This window comes from Nycticebus coucang, chromosome 23 (assembly GCF_027406575.1).
Source record: "Nycticebus coucang isolate mNycCou1 chromosome 23, mNycCou1.pri, whole genome shotgun sequence".
Taxonomy (NCBI): Eukaryota; Metazoa; Chordata; class Mammalia; order Primates; family Lorisidae; genus Nycticebus; species Nycticebus coucang.
The window spans coordinates 22149650-22168729 of record NC_069802.1 but is presented as its reverse complement, the minus strand read 5'-3'; the positions used below and the strand labels follow the sequence as shown (position 1 = coordinate 22168729).

Here is a 19080-nt window from a genome sequence, read left to right as displayed (position 1 = left end):
TCTTCTCCACTCAGTGACAAGGATGACAGTCTTCTCTTTATGCTTTGTCACAGGGAAGGGATAGCCAACAAGCCTGGGGAATGGGCTGTGAATGAAAATAACTCACTAGCAGAAGCATTGAATTGCTGGTATGAGATCCCTAACATGGTCCTGTGACTTGCTATCATTGGAAGTGGACGGTAGATGAGATTGTGCAGTGATAAGAATAGAGCTTCCCATATTGCCACATCACCACCAGGGTCCCCAGAAGATACGATTGTCTACATTAGTGTAAGATAAACCTTTGTTGCATTAAGCCACAAAAATATAACAGTGTTTTCTAACCTTGTGTAACTTAGCCTACCCTAATTTATACATTATTATTTTAGTTCTTTATTTTATTTTAATTAATGGTGATACTAACTTTGCTTAGTAGAATAACTTGAAAAACTATTGGAAAGAAACTTGTAGTGATCTATATAATACCTAACGAAGGTTGGTAGACAACCGTTTGAAGATACATGCGATTAATGATTTGTTTCTATAACTTCCTTAATTTTGGTCGCACATGTAATTGTCTTTATTCTTCTCTTCTGATTTCAAGTAACATGAAGTTCCACCAAAATGGTTGAGCACCTCTGTTGAAGCGGGGCTTCATTTAACAGGTGTTCTGCTGAAGAGATGCTTCCATGATTCCATGTTCAAGTCCTCCTTTTAGTATATCTGAAATTATTTTAATCTGCCATTTAAACATCACTTTGGAGAATCATAAATAAAAACTGCATCACATAAAAATTTCACACTAAGGGCGGCGCCTGTGGCTCAAGGAGTAGGGCGCCGGTCCCATATGCTGGAGGTGGCAGGTTCAAACCTAGCCCCGGCCAAAAGAAAAAAAAAAAAAAAAAGAAAGTCTTGAAACTAAAACTTGGAATAAAGAATTTTGCTACAAAAAAAAAAAATTTCACACGAAGTTCAGAGTACTTTCCCATTCATGTTTGAAAATAATGTTAATTTCAAGTCTCATAAGCAATTTAAAGTAGCAAATACACGTATTTCTTTTTTATGATGAAGGGACAGGAGAAATTATTCACTTGAAAATAGTCACTATTGACTTTGGTAAAATACTATCTTCTTGAGCTTTTGTAACACTTCATTTTCCTTGTAAAAACCAGTCTTAATTTGTAATTTGATCTTCTGGTTAAGCTTTCAAAGGTTATTCAAAATGATAGCATTCCACTTTTGTGTATATTCAATTTGTTAACTCTCTTCACACGCAGACTAAAAAGAGCCAGTTTTATTGACATATTTTTCTCTGAAAACACTCAAGCAGTCATTCAGTTTTCAAGATTTCTTTTTAAAACGTTGGTCCTATTGTTTATGTTGGTTCTTCATCCACTTTTCACAGGCACAGTGTCTGGAGTTATCGTAAGTCATTCTTAAAACTTGACTTAGGACTGTGTTACCCTGTAGGTCTATCTGCCATCAGAGTTCCTATATCCGTCTATCTTCCAATTGCTGAATATCAGTCTTGATACAGCTTTCTTTGGATCATTACAACTTTCTTCCCAATAGCCTTTGGTGGCTCCTTTCCATTTTTATTCTACTGAGCAATACTTTTCTAGTATTATTATTACAATCTCTAAATCCCAGTCTTTTTTATACTTCAGCATTTTGTTCAAAATGTACTCTCTTTTAAAAGTTTAATTTTCACATCCATGAACTGGCTCACAGTGCCCTCATCTTTTTTTAATACTTCAAGATATATTTTACAGGTTAACTCTTCCACAGAGATGTGTACAAAATTTATGAATATTGTGCCATTATTTCACATTGAAATCAACCCTTAAACATCCATACTAACTATAAATCTTTTGATGGCAGACATTTCTCTTCATATATTTGTCTAATTTCTAGTGCTAGACATAGTTATGTTCATGATGTTAATGCTCAATACCAGTATTTTTTTTCTTTTTTCTCTTTCTATTTTTTTTTTTTTTTTTTTTTTGAGAAAGAGTCTCAAGCCGTCGCCCTGGGTAGAGTGCCATGATGTCATAACTCACAACAATGTCCAACTCGGGCTCAAGCGACACTATCGCCCTCATTTTTCTATTTTTAGTAGAGACAGAAATCTCAATTTTGCACAGGCTGGCCTCGAACTCTTGAGCTCAGGCAATCCACCCACTTCTGCCTCCCAGAATGCTGGGATTAAAGGCACAAGCCCCGCACCAGCCTCAAAATCAATTTTTTATGACACTAAGAAATAAGTATGTTTTTCTTTGTTATTGTTTGTTAGTTTTTTTTGCAGTTTTTGCCTGGGGCTGGGTTTGAACCTGCCACCTCCAGCATATGGGGCCAGCGCCCTACTCCTTTGAGCCACAGGCACCGCCCAGAAATAAGTATGTTTTTATGATATAGTTTCTATATTTCTTTTGAATTATTTGAACAGCACTAAATTTTATTGTCCTCTAATGAAATGAAACAACAAAAAAGAAATGGCTGCGCCCTCTTTTCTCAGCTATTTTAGAAATGAACCATATCAATTTCCCAGAAAATTTTCCCCTTTTAAAAATACTTGTCTCTGTGTGATAGGTTCAAAATAATAATTAGAATTTGACAATTTTGTCTTAAGTCTTAGAGTCTTAAATATGCACTGAAGTAATTTATAAGGCATTTAATAAGGTGAACTGATGATTAGATGTAGGTTAACTCCCAGCATAAACTTTCTCAAATTGTTCCACTAAATTCAAGGCACTGATTAAAAGAGGATTAAGAGGTGTGCAAGAACTACTTTATAATCTACAGGGTAACAGCTATTTTAACCCCTTATTCTATTACATAAAGCTATTTTTAGCAAGAAATGGTTCACCTATCTATTTTATAGATTTTTTAAATGTCGAGTTATTACTACATTGTAGGAATTATTTGCACCTACAAGTATTTGACTAAATCTAATGAAATTTTGCCATAAATTTAACAAATAAGTAATCATCAGTTTGCATTATACTAAAAGACCTCTTACATACTTACAAAAAGATTTAAACATCATAAAATTAGTTTTTTTCTGTTAGTTTCAATAGTAACCTTTAGTAGATTGCTTCATAATGATGATATTCCACAAGTTATCATAATTATGAAAATTATAGTGGTATAGTCACAGGATTACATTCTAAGTTTTTAATTTTCATGACATAAAGGCCTTTAAAATCTATCCCTGGTAAGTTTTTCAGAAATAAAAACTTTCTGTACTTCCTCTCTTGTCTCCTGAAGATCACAAATTACTCATCTTTCTACATAACAGCACACTATTTTGTTTGCCTTCTCTATAACCTCGAGTGTTTTCATGCAATTTCTCTGTCTCCTCAATGTAAAGCACCTTTTATCTACCTTTTCCATTTGAAAGATTTCTTTATGAAATGTTGCCTTAGTTCAGTGAGAGTTCTTTATTACTCTGTGCATTTCTTAAGAGAAGAGAAGGTATAGAAGAATTAACTGTATTCACCTTTGACAACCCGGAATGTGATACTTTACCAGATACAAAATATGAATTTAGCAAATATTTCTAAGCTAAAGCCAACTGAGAAAGGAAGGAATCCTTCAATTAAAAAAATAAGTCTGGGCGGCGCCCGTGGCTCAAAGGAGTAGGGCGCCAGCCCCATATAACAGAGGTGGCAGGTTCAAACCCAGCCCCGGCCAAAAACTGCAAAAACATAAAATAAAATAAATAAATAAATAAAAGTCTGTAAATTAAGGGAGCACAGTAAGATATACAGTTGTTCTATTGTAAGTGTAGTTGAGAAGGGCTCGGACGATTTTTTTCAATGTCACTGTGTTATTTATATTTAATATAAAATATAGATTTGCAAATACATATTTCACATATATATCATATAAGACACACACACACACATATATATATTTCCCACCTGGATATAGAAAGACAGCAAAGCTACCTATTATTTCCTCCTTTAGAGGTGTTCCTTTTATAAGTTTTAGAGAATTTAGGGATTCGATAAAATATTGACTGTATAAATTTAAATGAAGCAAGCTGGCTATGTGTAGAATATGTTTTAGTAACCAAGCGAACATATGAATCAACTTTGTGAAGTTCGTTTAAATTCTGGAAGCACTATGCAGTGCTCTGACTTCAAGTATAAATGTCTGTGTTTCAACTTCAACACCTGCCTTTGGTGATAAAGATATGGTTTTATTTTATTTTATGAGGAGGCACAATTTGTTCTCTGTGGGAGTCTGGAGTATGAAGTGATGACAATTTGATACATGTCAAAGGTTTTTATTTTATTTTTTTCTTTAGCTCCAGGTGCAATGTCCTTTCCTCCTATCCAATGTGTATGTGTCCTTCTGGAAAAAAAAATTAATAGACAAAATATTAAACAGTAAAACTATGCTAAATCATTTTCTTTTAGGTGTATTCTAAACTAAATTGTGTTCTTAGATTCTCTGTGATACATCCCTGAACTTAGAGATCTTGTCTTAAATGTATTTGGTGGATACGTTCACCAGTAGAATGTCTGCAGCATTATAAACGCCAAGTATTGAGGGAATGAACCGATGAGCTAACTATTATTGTAATCAAAAACCTGGCCCTAGGTGAGCTGCCCACACGGTAGGAACCTCGTGTTGGAGAAGTCTTGTGTGCTTCAGGAGCCAGAAAAGCTGAGCAGATGAAATCAAGGAAGAGAAAGTCTCAGCCTTTCCAATGTTTCTTTAGTGCTTTCTACTGACAAAGATGAGCACCCTGTCAGCTAGCAAGGTAAAATACCGATAGAGTCAGGCTTTATTTTTCAGAGCAGGCAATGAAGGCTGAATTTGGAGCAGAGAATCAACAATTGGATAATGGGTGCCTGATTGAATGAATGATGAAAGAAAGAGGAAGAAGAATAGAGAGCAAATCAAAAAAGATATAGTCTACAACTAAAGGTGTCTGTATGTTTGTTTGCTGTAAAGTAATCAAATTGTTAAGAACAACACACCCCCAACCCCACAACGGTGGTTCATTTGTAAAGGCATCACACATACTACTTGGGCAGTAGGTTGTGTTAAACCCAGACAGATGAATACCATTTGCAAGGTAGGGAAAGTGGCCATGTCCAATTCCTACATGCAGGTAATAAATGGCGTGACCCCTGCTACTAATCACCACCAGCAAAAATAGGCAAGTGTAGCTCTAATAGCAACAGGGATCCAGGCAGGAGTGTTTACTTTGGCCTCATTTACTAATAGCTTTGTCACTCAGGCATAACTCACCAACCCATCTGGAACAGTCCAGAGTATAGCTATACAGACCAGTCAATCCATAAAAAAAAATAAATAAATAAAAAATAAGAAAGAGAGCTAAATGGCATAAAGTGGAAAATAAATTAGGATGAAACATAGAAAATAAGTTCAAGTGATAATATGATAGAAAAAAATTAAAATATATAAAAATATACCTCTTCTGCTTATAACGTAATGATTAATTTTCTACTAAGAGGACTGATTTCTTAGTTTTGTATGTATGTATATATATTTTTTTTCTTAAAACATTATTACTGAAATCCAAGTATTTGTGTAAGTCCAGATTTCTGACAGAGAAAATGTAGAGGAGCCACAGGGTGGGGGTCGGGAAGTAACAAGGGGGTGGGGGTCACAGTGTATAGCTCACTTCTTAGGGGCGGGACACCACTGTAAGAGGGACTTCACCTAACAAATGCAAACAGTGTAACCTAATTTTTTGTACCCTCAAATGAACTTAAACCAACTAATAAAAAAAAATCCTTAAACACAAAAACACTAATGCAGATTTTTTTTAAAGTATAATCTATAAAATTCTAAATATATGAATAGAATAACATTTATTTAGCAGGTAAAGTTTACAGACAACAATGTTGGAATGTTCAACAATAAGTAGGTTTCATAAATAGACAATGTAGATACATTAAACAATTGTTAATTATAATAATTAAATGATCAGGGCATTTAGGTTCTCACTTTATAATCCATTTCTCTGAGATATGTAAAAGGTATGCACTAATAAATTTAATTTATCTTTATCAGGGAAAAATACTGGCAGTGTATATTAATAATATTGATATATCATTAAGTTGGAATCAATAAATATTCATTCACAAAATAAAACCACAGGACCTGGTAGTCATGCCTCCTGTAGGAATTTAACACTCAGGATTTAAAAAGTTATTAGGGGGTGGTGCCTGTGGCTCAGTGGGGTAGGGTGCCGGCCCCATATGTCGGAGGTGGCAGGTTCAAACCCAGCCCCGGCAAAAACTGCAAAAAAAAAAAAAAAAAAAAAAAAGTTATTAGGAATTCCCTTCAACTATTTTTGAGATATGCCTAAAAGCAGTACCTGATTTCTGACAACCCTAATTAATATAGTTTATACCCTCCACAAAATAGATACAGTTATTATTTTATTCAAGTTGAAAATCCTGCCAAATGAAAGTTTAATCTAAATAATTTATCTATTAATTGTGTGCTCTTTTCTTTTCCCCACACATAAAACATTAAATTGGATCCCAGTCAAAACTGAGAGTAGGGGCGGCGCCTGTGGCTCAAAGGAGTAGAGTGCCAGCCCCATATGCCGGAAGTGGCGAGTTCAAACCCAGCCCTGGCCATGGCCAAAAAGAAAAAAACAAACAAAATAAATAAATAAAAAACTGAGAGTCTATCACGGACACCAGCATAAATAAATTTCTAAAAAGCATTTCAAGATTTAGTATTTGCATTATATACATGGACTGTATGAAAAATTAAAAAATATATTTATGCTTAATATAAAATTGAAAGAAAATTTAGTTATTAGAACAGAGTAGATATGATGTTAATATAAATTGTGATGCTCATTAAGAAGTGATATTTGTGATTATTATTGCTGTGTGTAAAAAGCATTGATTGACTTGGAGTAAAACATCTCTTTCATCAGTGTTAGGTCATTAAAATACATCACACACAGAAACTTGTTTTGTAAAATTATGTATATTCTACCCTAAACCTTTTAAAATGCATTAATCATAATTAGAAGCCAGAGAAGTCAGTTATATTGTAGTTTACCTAAATTTTTAGGTTATTGAAATTACTTATATAAGTTGACAAATTAAACAAGAACTGACGTGGGGTACATCCCCATGAGAAAGGTCTGGACTAGAACACAAGTCTTCCTTGCTGTTGATGGTGGTGGGAGGGTATCTGTCTGGGTCTTGGTTACTGACTCAGAAATATAAATTGGCTGAACCAGAACATCCCGTGATTTTATCCTTTCATAACAAGAAAATGTGACCAATACTTTTGTCACCAGTATAAATTGGCTTTCTCAATTACAAACTCATGGTTATTTTCTGTTTGTGTCAAAACTAATGTGGCCCATTATTGAAATGTTCTGCTGGAAATTTTGAAAAGCACTAGCGTATGTGTCCTGTGATTATTTGCCTTCTGCATCTTGGTATCCAAGCACCAGTCATATGGCCTTTCGTTCTTTTAGTGCTCTTTCTAATCCTGTGCTTAGATTTATGGGGAGGTAGTCATCCATCAAAATGGCAAGGCTTTTAGTCATTTCATTTAGGGGGAAAATACGGTTGGATGTAATCAACAAATGCACACGTTTTACTCTGGTATATCTAACTATAAAGTCCATTGCAATTTTAATGGCTCACTGCAGAGATTTTCAAAGCTCTATATGACAATGGTAAAAGCTTTAGGTCAAATAATCCTGTATCATTATTTATACAAATACATTTGAATGTTCTTGTCTATTAACACTTGAAATGAAAAGGATTCACAAGGATCTTCCAGCAACTTACTATGCCAATACTGGTACAGCTGCTACTTAAAGCTGCCTTCAAGTAGGAGAATACTCGATTGCCACTGCCAAGTGGATCAGGTCAGCTACTGTTGCCTTTTAGCAAAACGCACAGTATGTAGAAAATCTTTATCTAAGGACTTGGGCAAAAACTTAGCTATTTATCATTCATGTGAAGATAAAGCAGGCCAGGTGTACTGTTTATTTTAATGTTGCCAATATTGAGATGGGAGTTTAGAATAAGAATATTAAGCATTATTCACTTATTTTGCTCTTCGATTGGAGTTGCAAGAACATGGCATTGCCTTAACCCACAAAGTGGCCTGAACTTAATTCATTTTGGTAAAACGCTCACAAAAGAGAAGCCACTTTTGTTTAGACACCACTACACTGCAAGAGATTTTTTTGTTGGTTTGTTTTCAACATGTCTTCCTTTAAAGGAAAGAAATTGCCGTATTTTGTAACATACAGTATGATGAGGACCACGCGACTAAAAAAAATGCATTTTACTTGGCAGAACAAAGGTTATGAAATTCAGAGGTAATTGAGAGATATTGCTTATTTGAGTGTGGAATTGGCAAATAGCAGGAATCAAAGGTAATTCCAAAGTTTCTTTTCCTTTTTTTTTTAAGAGACAGAGTCTCACTTTGTTGCCCTTGGTAAAGTGCTGTGGCGTCACAGTTCAGAGCAACCTCCTGCTCTTGGGCTTAAGTGATTCTCTTGTCTCAGTCTTCTGAGTAGCTGGGACTACAGGTGCCCACCACAATGCCGGCTATTTTTTTTTATTGCAGTTGGGCCAGGGCCAGGTTCGAACTTGATACCATCAGTATATGGGGCCAGTGTACTGCTCACTGAGCCAGAGGCGCTGCCCAATTCCTAAGTTTCTTACCTGTTTCATGTTATGGGTGGTGTGAAGGTTGAACTACGCTATTATGTTAGAGATGCTGAGTTTGGCAATGAAACAGTATTAGCAGTGCTCTAATGGCAAGGATGCACGTGAAAAGGACACGGTGGCATTTGGCAAATGACAGATACTACTTTATCCAGCACCTTTCCATGTGATGCATCACTGATACTGGGAATCTTCAGTGAACCCTTTAAACATTTTATCAAGGTGGCAATAAATACAGTGAATTATTTGTTTGTTTGTTTTTTCTTAGTCCTGCAAGTTCAGTGCCATTTTTGGTGTTTCCCACAGTGGTAAAAGCTTTAGGTGAAATAATTCCGGAGAAATATTTGATAAAGCAGAATGCTATCTGTCCATCTATCTATTCAGGTAAAAAATTAGCTTCTCCCTTTCCAGACTGTGGTTTGGCACCATGGAATCTAGAGAGCTCATGAAGCTTAAAATCTAGTGTGGGGAAAAAACAATCAAGAAACATTGCAGGTCTTCCTAGGCTGTCCATATTGTCATGACTTTTCACTGTGCAGGCAGGTTAAAATATCCCGCATTGAGGACACACTCCCATACTAGGGGAGGTGGTTTCATAAGATAAGCACCCAGGTGAAAAGGTGCTTGAAGCTGTTACCCAGCTATGACACGGCACCTTCCTGATGAGTCAAAGCCTTTGTATTTGCCCTTCCTGACTGTACTGGTCTTCCCCAGGTAGCTCTGTTTCCTTTATAGTGTTTTTATTACCACAGTTACACACACTCACATTTAAATATATACCTGTAACTTCCCCTGCTGGATTGGAAGCCTGATGGCCTGTGGAATTCCATGTTCACTGTCCCTACTGTCAGGAAGAGTGCCAGCTAGAATATAGATATCCAGTGACTGTTTGCTGAATGATCATTTACTTTATATCAACCAGTTGCTTTATGAGAAAGGAAGTTAAATCCTTCTACACGTAGTGTGTAGAGGTAACATGATTATTCCTGAAAATTTGCCCTTGTAAGTAAATAGATATCCAGTGACCGTTTGCTGAATGATCATTTACTTTATATCAACTAGTTGCTTTATGAGAAAGGAAGTTATATCCTTCTACACGTAGTGTGTAGAGGTAACATGATTATTCCTGTAAAATTTGCCCAGTAAGACGCTGTTCAGTGAATCCATTTACCTGAATCCCTTTACTAAGTAAAACTAAGTAGCCATCATAAGCGCTTGCTAGTAGACTCTACACACAGAAGACAAACACATAAAAATAAGAAAAAGGGCATATCATTCTACTATTTTACTGACAATTGTAAAATAAAAAAACTAAGTATTTTCATAGAATTTACCTATCATTTAAAACACTTTTAGCTGCTTTGTTGTGTTTGGTTTTTAAAATAGCTTTAATGCATATAGTTGACAACTATTAAACTTCATGGGATTAAATTATATAGCTTTTGAAGTTTTGATAAATGAATATGTCTGTGACACCAGCAGCATATTCAATATAATGAATATACCCGACAATCCCCCAAATTTTCTCACATCCTTTTATTATCCCTTCTCCAACTTGGACTTCCTTATACCTCCCTCCACAGGCTACCACTGATTTTTTTTTTTTTTGTCACTATAGAGTAATTTGTTTCTCTAGAACTTTATAGTATAGGAAGAATATGGTATGTACATTTATATCTGGTATATTTTTCTCAGTAACCTTGTTTTTTATTCTCATCATTATTTTAAACAACATGTTGTTTTCTATTTTATAGCTGAATATCATTCTGTTGTCTGGATACATGAGTTTTGTTACCGATTTTGTGTGAATTGACATTTGGGTTGTTTCTGGTTTTAGGGTATTGCAAATAAAAGTGCTATGCACATTTGGCTACAAGGTTTGTATGAACCTCTGCTTTCAAGTTTTCTTTACCAAAGATCTCTGGGTAGAGTGGTCAGATCACAAGGACAGTGCACATTTAACTTTTCAAGAAACTGCCAGACACTTTTCTCAGAGGGGCTGTTTCCTTTCTTTCTTTCTGTTGATCTTTTCATTTATATTTCTACCCGCTAGTCTTCTGGCGGAAGGACTTCATGTTTTGAAGTGAGAATATTATGTGATAAGTTCTTTCAGATTCTGTATTTCTAAAAACCCTTTTCTCAGTTTTAAGTTTGGGGGGATATTTTTGCTGGGCATAGACTTTAAAAAATTTTTTTTATTAGTTGAAAGATGTTACTCCACGGTCTTCGTGCATTTATTGAATTAAATGTAAATCTACCTTCATTCTTATATTTATTTCTAGGTATACAATATGTTATGTCTTCTTTTCTCTGGGTGTTTGTAAGGTTTTGTCTTTACCACTGGCTTTGAGAAAATTGATTACGGTGTAACTATTTTCATACTTCATGTGGTTAGATTTTCTTGAACTTCTTGGATTCATAAGCACATGGATGTTACTAAATTTGAAAATTTTTCAAACATCATTTATTCAAAAGTTTTTACTTCCAAGCTTCTTGTTTTTAGAAGATATCAATTAAATGTTTATTAGAGGGTCTAACATTGTTTCACATTTTATTGAAGCTCTGATCACTTTTCTCAAACTATTTTCCTTTTTCTTATTTTTTAATTTAATTATTTTTCTTATATTTTAAAGTTTCTACTGTCTTACATTTCATTATTCTATATTTCTAAAGTGTCTAACCTGTTGTGAATCTCTTCTTGCTTATGTTTTTTATCTCACATGTCTTAGTTTTCACCTATACAGATTGATTTTGATTTTTTTGTATATTAATTTATATATTTACCTTTTGGACCACATGAAATTTAATTATAATAATTGTTTCAATTTATGCATCTGCCAATTCTAGCTTCAGAAATAATTTTCAAGTTGGTTTGACTGATACATTCTCAAGTTGTTTTATTTTCCTGCTTCTTTGCATGGCCGGTAATTTTTATTTAATGTAGATACTATAGACCTTGGTTTGCTTAGTATTAGACACTTTTGTATTCCTGCAAAAATTGCTGAGCTTTTCTCGGGGATGAAATAAAGCTACTGAGAGAGAATTTGATCCTTTTTGGTCTTGATTTCACTTTTTCTAAAATTTAGTACATAGAAAATACCCCATTTGGGGATAATTAATACTCACTACTTAAGCAAGATCATCATGAGTACTTTGCTTCTGGCCTTGAAGATCTTGATGGTTCCTATTCTGGATGGTAGGAATAGGACTATCTTATTTTCTTCATATTAAAACACAAGTTCTCTTCTAAATATTTAATATCTTCAGCAGCTGTAGTCTGCACTGTTATGTTTTGATTGTGTGCCAGAGTTTATATATTAGAAACTTAATTCTCTTTTTTTTGTAGAGACAGAGTCTCACTGTATTGCCCTTGGGTAGAGTGCCGTGGCGTCACACAGCTCACAGCAACCTCTAACTCTTGGGCTTACGCGATTCTCCTGCCTCAGCCTCCCGAGCAGCTGGGACTACAGGCGCCCGCCACAACGCCCGGCTATTTTTTTGTTGCAGTTTGGCCGGGGCTGGGTTTGAACCCGCCACCCTCGGCACACGGGGCCGGCAATACAGCAGTGTTCATATTCAGGACTTTTCATAGGTGATTAAGGTAGGAGAGTTCTGCTCTGGTGAATAGACTGACGACCTTGTCATGCGTGTGGGATACTCATCTCAGTAGTGATTTCCCCTATTTCTTGCTTTCTCTCTCCAGGTGAGACCTTCCACCATGGTATATCACAGCAAGAAGGCCCTCAGCAGATGCATCTACCATGTCCTGAACTTTGTAGCCTCCAGAACCAAACCCAATACTTTTTAAATATTTATAAATCATGCCATTTGTTGTTCTAATATGGCAGCACAAAACACACTAAAAGAACACTATTGCTACTGCACCTTGCCCTAGGAAGGTTAATAATCTTCAGCTTTCCAGGATATTCTCTTCAGCCTCCTGAATTGTGTGTCAATATATCATTTTATAATGTTTAATGATGCTTATTTTTTTCTTTTAATAGAAAACCTCACCCAGCCCATATATAATTAGCTATATTTAGAGAATTGTGTATCAAATTTACAAATGTAATTCTTGGTTAGATAAGAGGCTTCGTAGCCAACCTCCCTGTTAGAAATGTGTAATTTAACAAGTCAGAGCTATAAGAGAAATAGACAAACTACCAGTAAGGCTAAAATTATCTGCAGCCTCATTTGAGGAATGAAGGAGTAGATAGGATAATGTTATACCAAAATTAAAACACTGTCCCAAATATAGAAAGGCAATGAATGTAATTTCCCCTTCTTTAAGAAAATCTCTATCAGCAATCTCATCCTTTTACTTTTAAACTTAAGTTATCACTTGAAAGGTTAATGTATCTTTCAGAAAAATATTGCACTTTTTAATGTTGTAAAGTAGTATTGTATAATCATCTAGAATACACAATTGTATGATTTTCTTTGTATAACAAGATTGTACTTCAATGATGTATCTTTGGTCATAAAGCCAACAATTGTATACATGTATTATAGAGTGTGAATAATGCATGTATTATAGAGTCTGAATAACTTAAGTTTAAAAGTAATATATATAATATATATTAATATATAATTATATGTATTAATAATATATATTAATTAATAATTAATATATTATTTTCAATATATATTTTCTCTTGAAAACTTGTTTCAGGCTACCTTTGTCTCAGTAATACTTTCATTGGCCTTTGGTTCTATTTTTATCACTTTCTTTTCCTCTGTGCTTAACTATACACACGATGGATCTAACATTTTATAGTTGTTGTTATTTTGATTATTACATGTTATTTATTCATATTCTGATTCCCTTAATTTTAATATGAACGTGCATCGAATGTTTTGTTGCTTCATGATTTAAAAGTTACTAAATTTCTTGGTAAATTGGATTTATTTCATGCATCTTCACATTCATTTATTTCATTATCTATTCATTTTTATTCATCAAATAATGGAACAACTATTTGGCAGGAAAGAAATGGTAGATATTTGTCAACTATGGACAGCAAAGTAGGATGTACTTAGTTTAAGGTGACTGTAGTACAAAGGATGATGGTTGACCTGAGAGACTGGGGCTTCTCACTCTGCCTGATATAAACAGGAGTTAAAGAGTCCAGTGAAAATGGTCCTATCATACTCAAAGTAAAGGTAGAGAGGCTCAGAACACTCAGAGATCAGGACGTGTGGCATTTAAGAAACCAGAGGGCAAACTACTAATTGCAGAGACTTATCCACTACTACTACAGGTATCAATTAAAAATTTTCTCTTTCTCTTTTTCAAAACTACTCAGCAAGTCAGAATGACTTACGATTTAGTGGTTTCTTGTTTTGTATTCAAATCACCTTAATGGACTTTTCTTTACAGTGAAACTTACTTTCTTCAATTTCTTTATTGTAAACTACAGGTAAACAGTATTTCAGAGTCCATCCATTGGCTATGTGGTTTAAATAAATTCACAAAAACACCTTCCCTGACATAGTGAAAATACAAGTTCAATGCCCACTTCTCTCTTAGTATTAAAATAGCAAGATGAACAAGAGGAAGAGATCATTGTTTCAAACTGTCCTTTCAGTCTTCTTGTCTTGTCTCTTTTAAAAGGTCTTTGATGCTCTTTATGTTTGCTTGAAGTCCAAACAGGCATCCATGTATCCTCCTATCCTAATTGCACGGTTAGTACCTTATGCCCATTCATTTTTTCCCAGCACTCCACAAAAACATTCTACCATACATTTTCCAATATCTTGCTGGTTTATTGAAGATCTGTGTATTTCTTACAGCATGGGATAATCCATGTGTAGATGCAATGCTGAGCATATAAAATGTATTTTAGCCACTTGACAGAGTCAAGTTTGCTAGATTTAATTTGGGTCTAAATTTAAAATGAGTCTGGCAGGATTTTCAGGGACCAGAAACATAGAGATCATTCAATAAAGGTCTTATTTAAGTGTTTTACTCCATAGTCAGTAATTACCATGTTAGTTTGCACCCTCTGATACTCTGCTTTTGGAAAAAGACAGTACATAGCCATTTACCCATAACTCTGACTCTGTTTCAAGGGAGTGTGAAGTGGTTCTTATGTTTTAGTCTTTTGCAGAGGCGGTATCCAATTACCCTCTCCATTAATACATATGTATATGTAGTCTTTCTTTCTCCTTGTGTATTAAAGTAGCAATAAATAGCAAACTGGAAACATTTTGAAATTGTATGAAAGTAAAGTTGCATTTCCTTTAAGTCTAACATTCAGGGGAAAAGGGCATATATTCATTTTTACCTTATCATCTGGATAGGAATGTTTAAACCAAATTTATTATTTTAATCTTTTTTTAACCCTTTCTTGTGAGAGTGGGAAAAATCATTCAATACATGACAAGTTATTCAGGGATATCAGGAAAATGGAATTAAATAAAAATTTTCCTATGTCCTATATTAATAACTATTTGCTGTTTTATTGCATTTTTTTACATTTAAGGCGCCTGTGGCTCAGTCGGTAAGGCGCCGGCCCCATATACCGAGGGTGGCGGGTTCAAACCCGGCCCTGGCCAAACTGCAACCAAAAAATGGCCAGGCGTTGTGGCGGGCGCCTGTGGTCCCAGCTACTTGGGAGGCTGAGGCAAGAGAATCGCTTAAGCCCAGGAGTTGGAGGTTGCTGTGAGCTGTGTGATGCCACGGCACTCTACTGAGGGCCATAAAGTGAGACTCTGTCTCTACAAAAAAAATTAAAAAAAAAAAATTTAAAGTATTTTATTTTTATATGACATAACTGATAAGTCATATAAATGACTTTATATGATTTGATATATATTTTGGAATGTATTTACTTTGTGTATATACATAGGTTTCTTCATTTAATTTGTTAAAGGAAATATTCTCTGTAAATTCAAGATATTAAGTTTAGCCCATACCGCAATTCAAACACAGAGTCAAACATGTGAGTTTATAGCCTTTTCAAAAAGACTTATGTAAATGATAATTTTAAGGATGAAGAACATTGGGTCCTCAGTAAGTAAACATTACTAAAATTGTCATTACTCTTTTGACTGAGAACAAATTTATTTTCTCAAAAAACATTAATAGATCTAGGTATATAAAAATATGGAAAACAAAATGATAGGTATTCTGACAAGAGAAGAAAAATAAAGTTTGTCTAGAAGAAATAACATATTTTGATATACATTCTCTCAATATCTGACTCTCTATAAACAAGTACCTGTGTTGATCATACCATGTTGAATGGATTATGTAGGCTACTATAAAGAGAGCTAATTGATCTCGAAGGTTTGTGATGTCTGGAGGCAAATTTCAGACATGTCAACCTAAATGCTAGAGCATAATCTATGCAAACATTCAAGACCATATAAATGGTGTAGTCGGTAAGCGGCCTCCTGTCCTCCAACTCTACCTTCCTTTCCCTTTGTAACAATCCTCTGCTGTACATCAGGAGCTAATGGCTGGTTGCCTTCATTACCCGGAATAGAAACCAAACCATGTTTTCATCTTTTAGTTCAAACAAGGTGAACAGCTATAGCTGAAAGATTTTTAATTTAATTTTATTTTTAGTCCTTTTTTTTTTCTTTTTTTTTATTCTCTTCTTTTTTTTGAGACAGAGTCTCAAGCTGTCACCCTGGGTAGGGTGCTGTGGTGTCACAGCTTACAGCAACCTCCAACTTTTCCGCTTAAGCATTCTCTTGCTTCAGCCTCCCAAGCAGCTGGGACTACAGGCACCTGCCACAATGTCCAGCTATTTTGTTGTTGTTGTTGCAGTTGTCATTGTTGTTTAACTGGCTCGGGCGGGGCTCGAACCCACCAGCTTCGATGTGTGTCGCAGGCGCTCTACACACTGAGCTATGGGCGCCACGTGGAACTGCTCCAGCTCCGGATCAAGAGGAATAAGTGGACGTACAGCCCCGAGCCCCGTAATTGGAAGGCCCGCAGCTACAATGGGCTGATTCACTGCAAGACCGTGGGCATTGAGCCGGCTGCTGACGGCAATGGGGTCGTGGTGGCCATGAAGCCGGCCACCTCCTGTGCGCGGACGACCATCCACAGCATGCCCGGGCCACCCTGAGCAGCATCAGGCACAAGATCCGGAAGAACAAGTCCCGCCCGGACCTGCACGTGGCTGCCACCTGCAGGGCCAGCGCCGTCCTGCAGCCAGAAGCCTGTGATGGTGAAGAGGCGGCGCTCAGGACACCCCAAAAGCCCCTGAGCCCTGTCCCTCACAGCACTGAAGAGTATGCTGACTTCTCAGCCAAAATTAAAAAAGAGAGATTTTTTTTCTTAAAGTAGACATTAATGAAGAACTTTATCAGGGATTACCAAAATTTTATTTACAGGTAACATTAATTTTTTTATTATTACATATACATGTGTTTATTAGGTTTTCATTTTTTTGTCTTCACGAAATTAAGAAGGCTTAAAATTTAATAAAAGTAACAATGTTTAAGATAAGGACTAGAAACAAAAACCTCGTAAAGAACGAACAAACATAAATACATTCAGAAAAGGGCCAAGGAACGGGAAGGGAGGGGGGAGGTTAGGGTGAGGGGAGGGTGCATCTTAGAATGGGTACAGGCGAAACTTACTAAATGCAGAATACAAATGCCTACATACAGTAACTAAGAAAATGCCATGAAGGCTACGTTGAACAGTTTGATGAGAATATTTCAGATTGTATATGAAACCAGTACATTGTACCCCTTGATTGCACTAATGTACACAGCTATGATTTAACAATAAAAATAAATAATTAAAAAAAAGAAAAGGAATCAGACAGTTGCTACATCGAAATATTAAGTGATAATAATAATAATAATGCAAAGAAAGTAACATTCATATTGTCAAATAAGAGTATGTCTACTATAGAATGCTTTGACTCTTGATTTTCAGTATGGAGTCATCAGTTAACTACTTATTATTTTTTTTAAGTCTCAAAAAGTGGACAACTAATATTTATAAATAAAAGTAAAAGATAATTTCGAAAAACAGATCATGCCAAATCTTATAGGCAATAGAAGAAGAAATACTTCAAAATCATTTTACTTACTCTGGGTACACCTGATATTAAAATTGGAGAAAATATATTATTATAAGGGGGAAATTACAAGCATATGTCCCTTATAAATGAGGATGCAATGTCCTAAACAACATATTAACAAGTTGAATTAAAAATTAATGTTTAAGTGCTGTACTTTGGTCAAAATTAAATCCAATTTATGTGAGAATTAGTCACTATTTTCTTTTGCTGTTTTTTTTTTTTTCTTCTTCTTTTCTTTTCCCTCACCCCCTGGTAACATTAAAATTTTCAGTTACCTCCTGACTTCACACCATGATCACATTATCTATCTTTGTTCACAGTAATAACTGACATTTGATACAGAACTCTCATCGTTGTTATATGTCAACCCAGATATCCATGAACATGGTGAATCTGAGAAACATAGAGTCCTTTGGGTACAAGACATGATACTGAAAATTCCATCTTTACTGCCGGTATTTCTGACCTATTACAATGCACAGTAAACATAAATTTACTTTGCACAAAGTCAAAGTAAATTATTGCAAATGGTTTACAAAAATAAAAGGTAATATCACAGATAATAATTTCACCAAATCTGAAAAAGTGAAAGCTCTATAGAGAGCATAGTGATGTGTAAACCTCGGTTTTCTTTATCAGAGACACACAGAACTGAGATTACAGTTCTGTGATAGCTCAGTCAAGAGATAAACCATCATATTTTTCTCCTTCCAAATATTTGTTTATATTAAATTATGATCCAGAAATTGAACAATAATAATAATTAATCAAGCAATAGTTCCTAATATATTTTATTCTCGCATTGTTCTGGAATTATTTAGGCATTTTTTTTTTCCCTGAGACAGAGTCTCACCCTGTGGCCCTCAGTAGAGTGCCATGTCATCACAGCTCCTCAGACTCTTGGATCAAGAGATCCTCTTGCTTCAGCCTCCTGGGTAGCTGGAACTTCAGGATCCCACTACTGATACCAGGCTAGTTTTTCTATTTTTAGTAGAGATAGGCTCTTACCCTTTCTCAGGCTGGTTTCAAACTCCTGTGCTCAAGCAATCCACCGGTCTCGGCCTCCCAAGTGCTAGGATTACAGGCATGAGCCACTGATCCTGGTGTAATTTAGAGATCTGAACCAAATAGATTTTAATTTAGGGCTTCAGTGTGAGGGAAATAAACAGCTTGGCCAATGTTTCTAAGATGTAGACTTAATGACTATCAAGAGTGGTGTTGGAATATCAAAAATTGCTAATTTTTAATCCTAACACTAGAAAAAATGTTCAAAGACAATGAAGGCTTGACCCAAGGCACAATAGCTTAAGATGTTTGTAAATGTATTAAGAGTAATCTCAGATATTTCA

The 19080-nt window shown here is 35.3% G+C and overlaps 1 pseudogene; it reads left to right on the top strand.

Annotated features, from left to right (window-relative positions):
- Positions 1–16903, top strand: part of LOC128575879 (60S ribosomal protein L28-like) — an 88496-nt pseudogene extending 71593 nt beyond the window's left edge.
- Positions 16904–19080: the final 2177 nt, after the last annotated feature.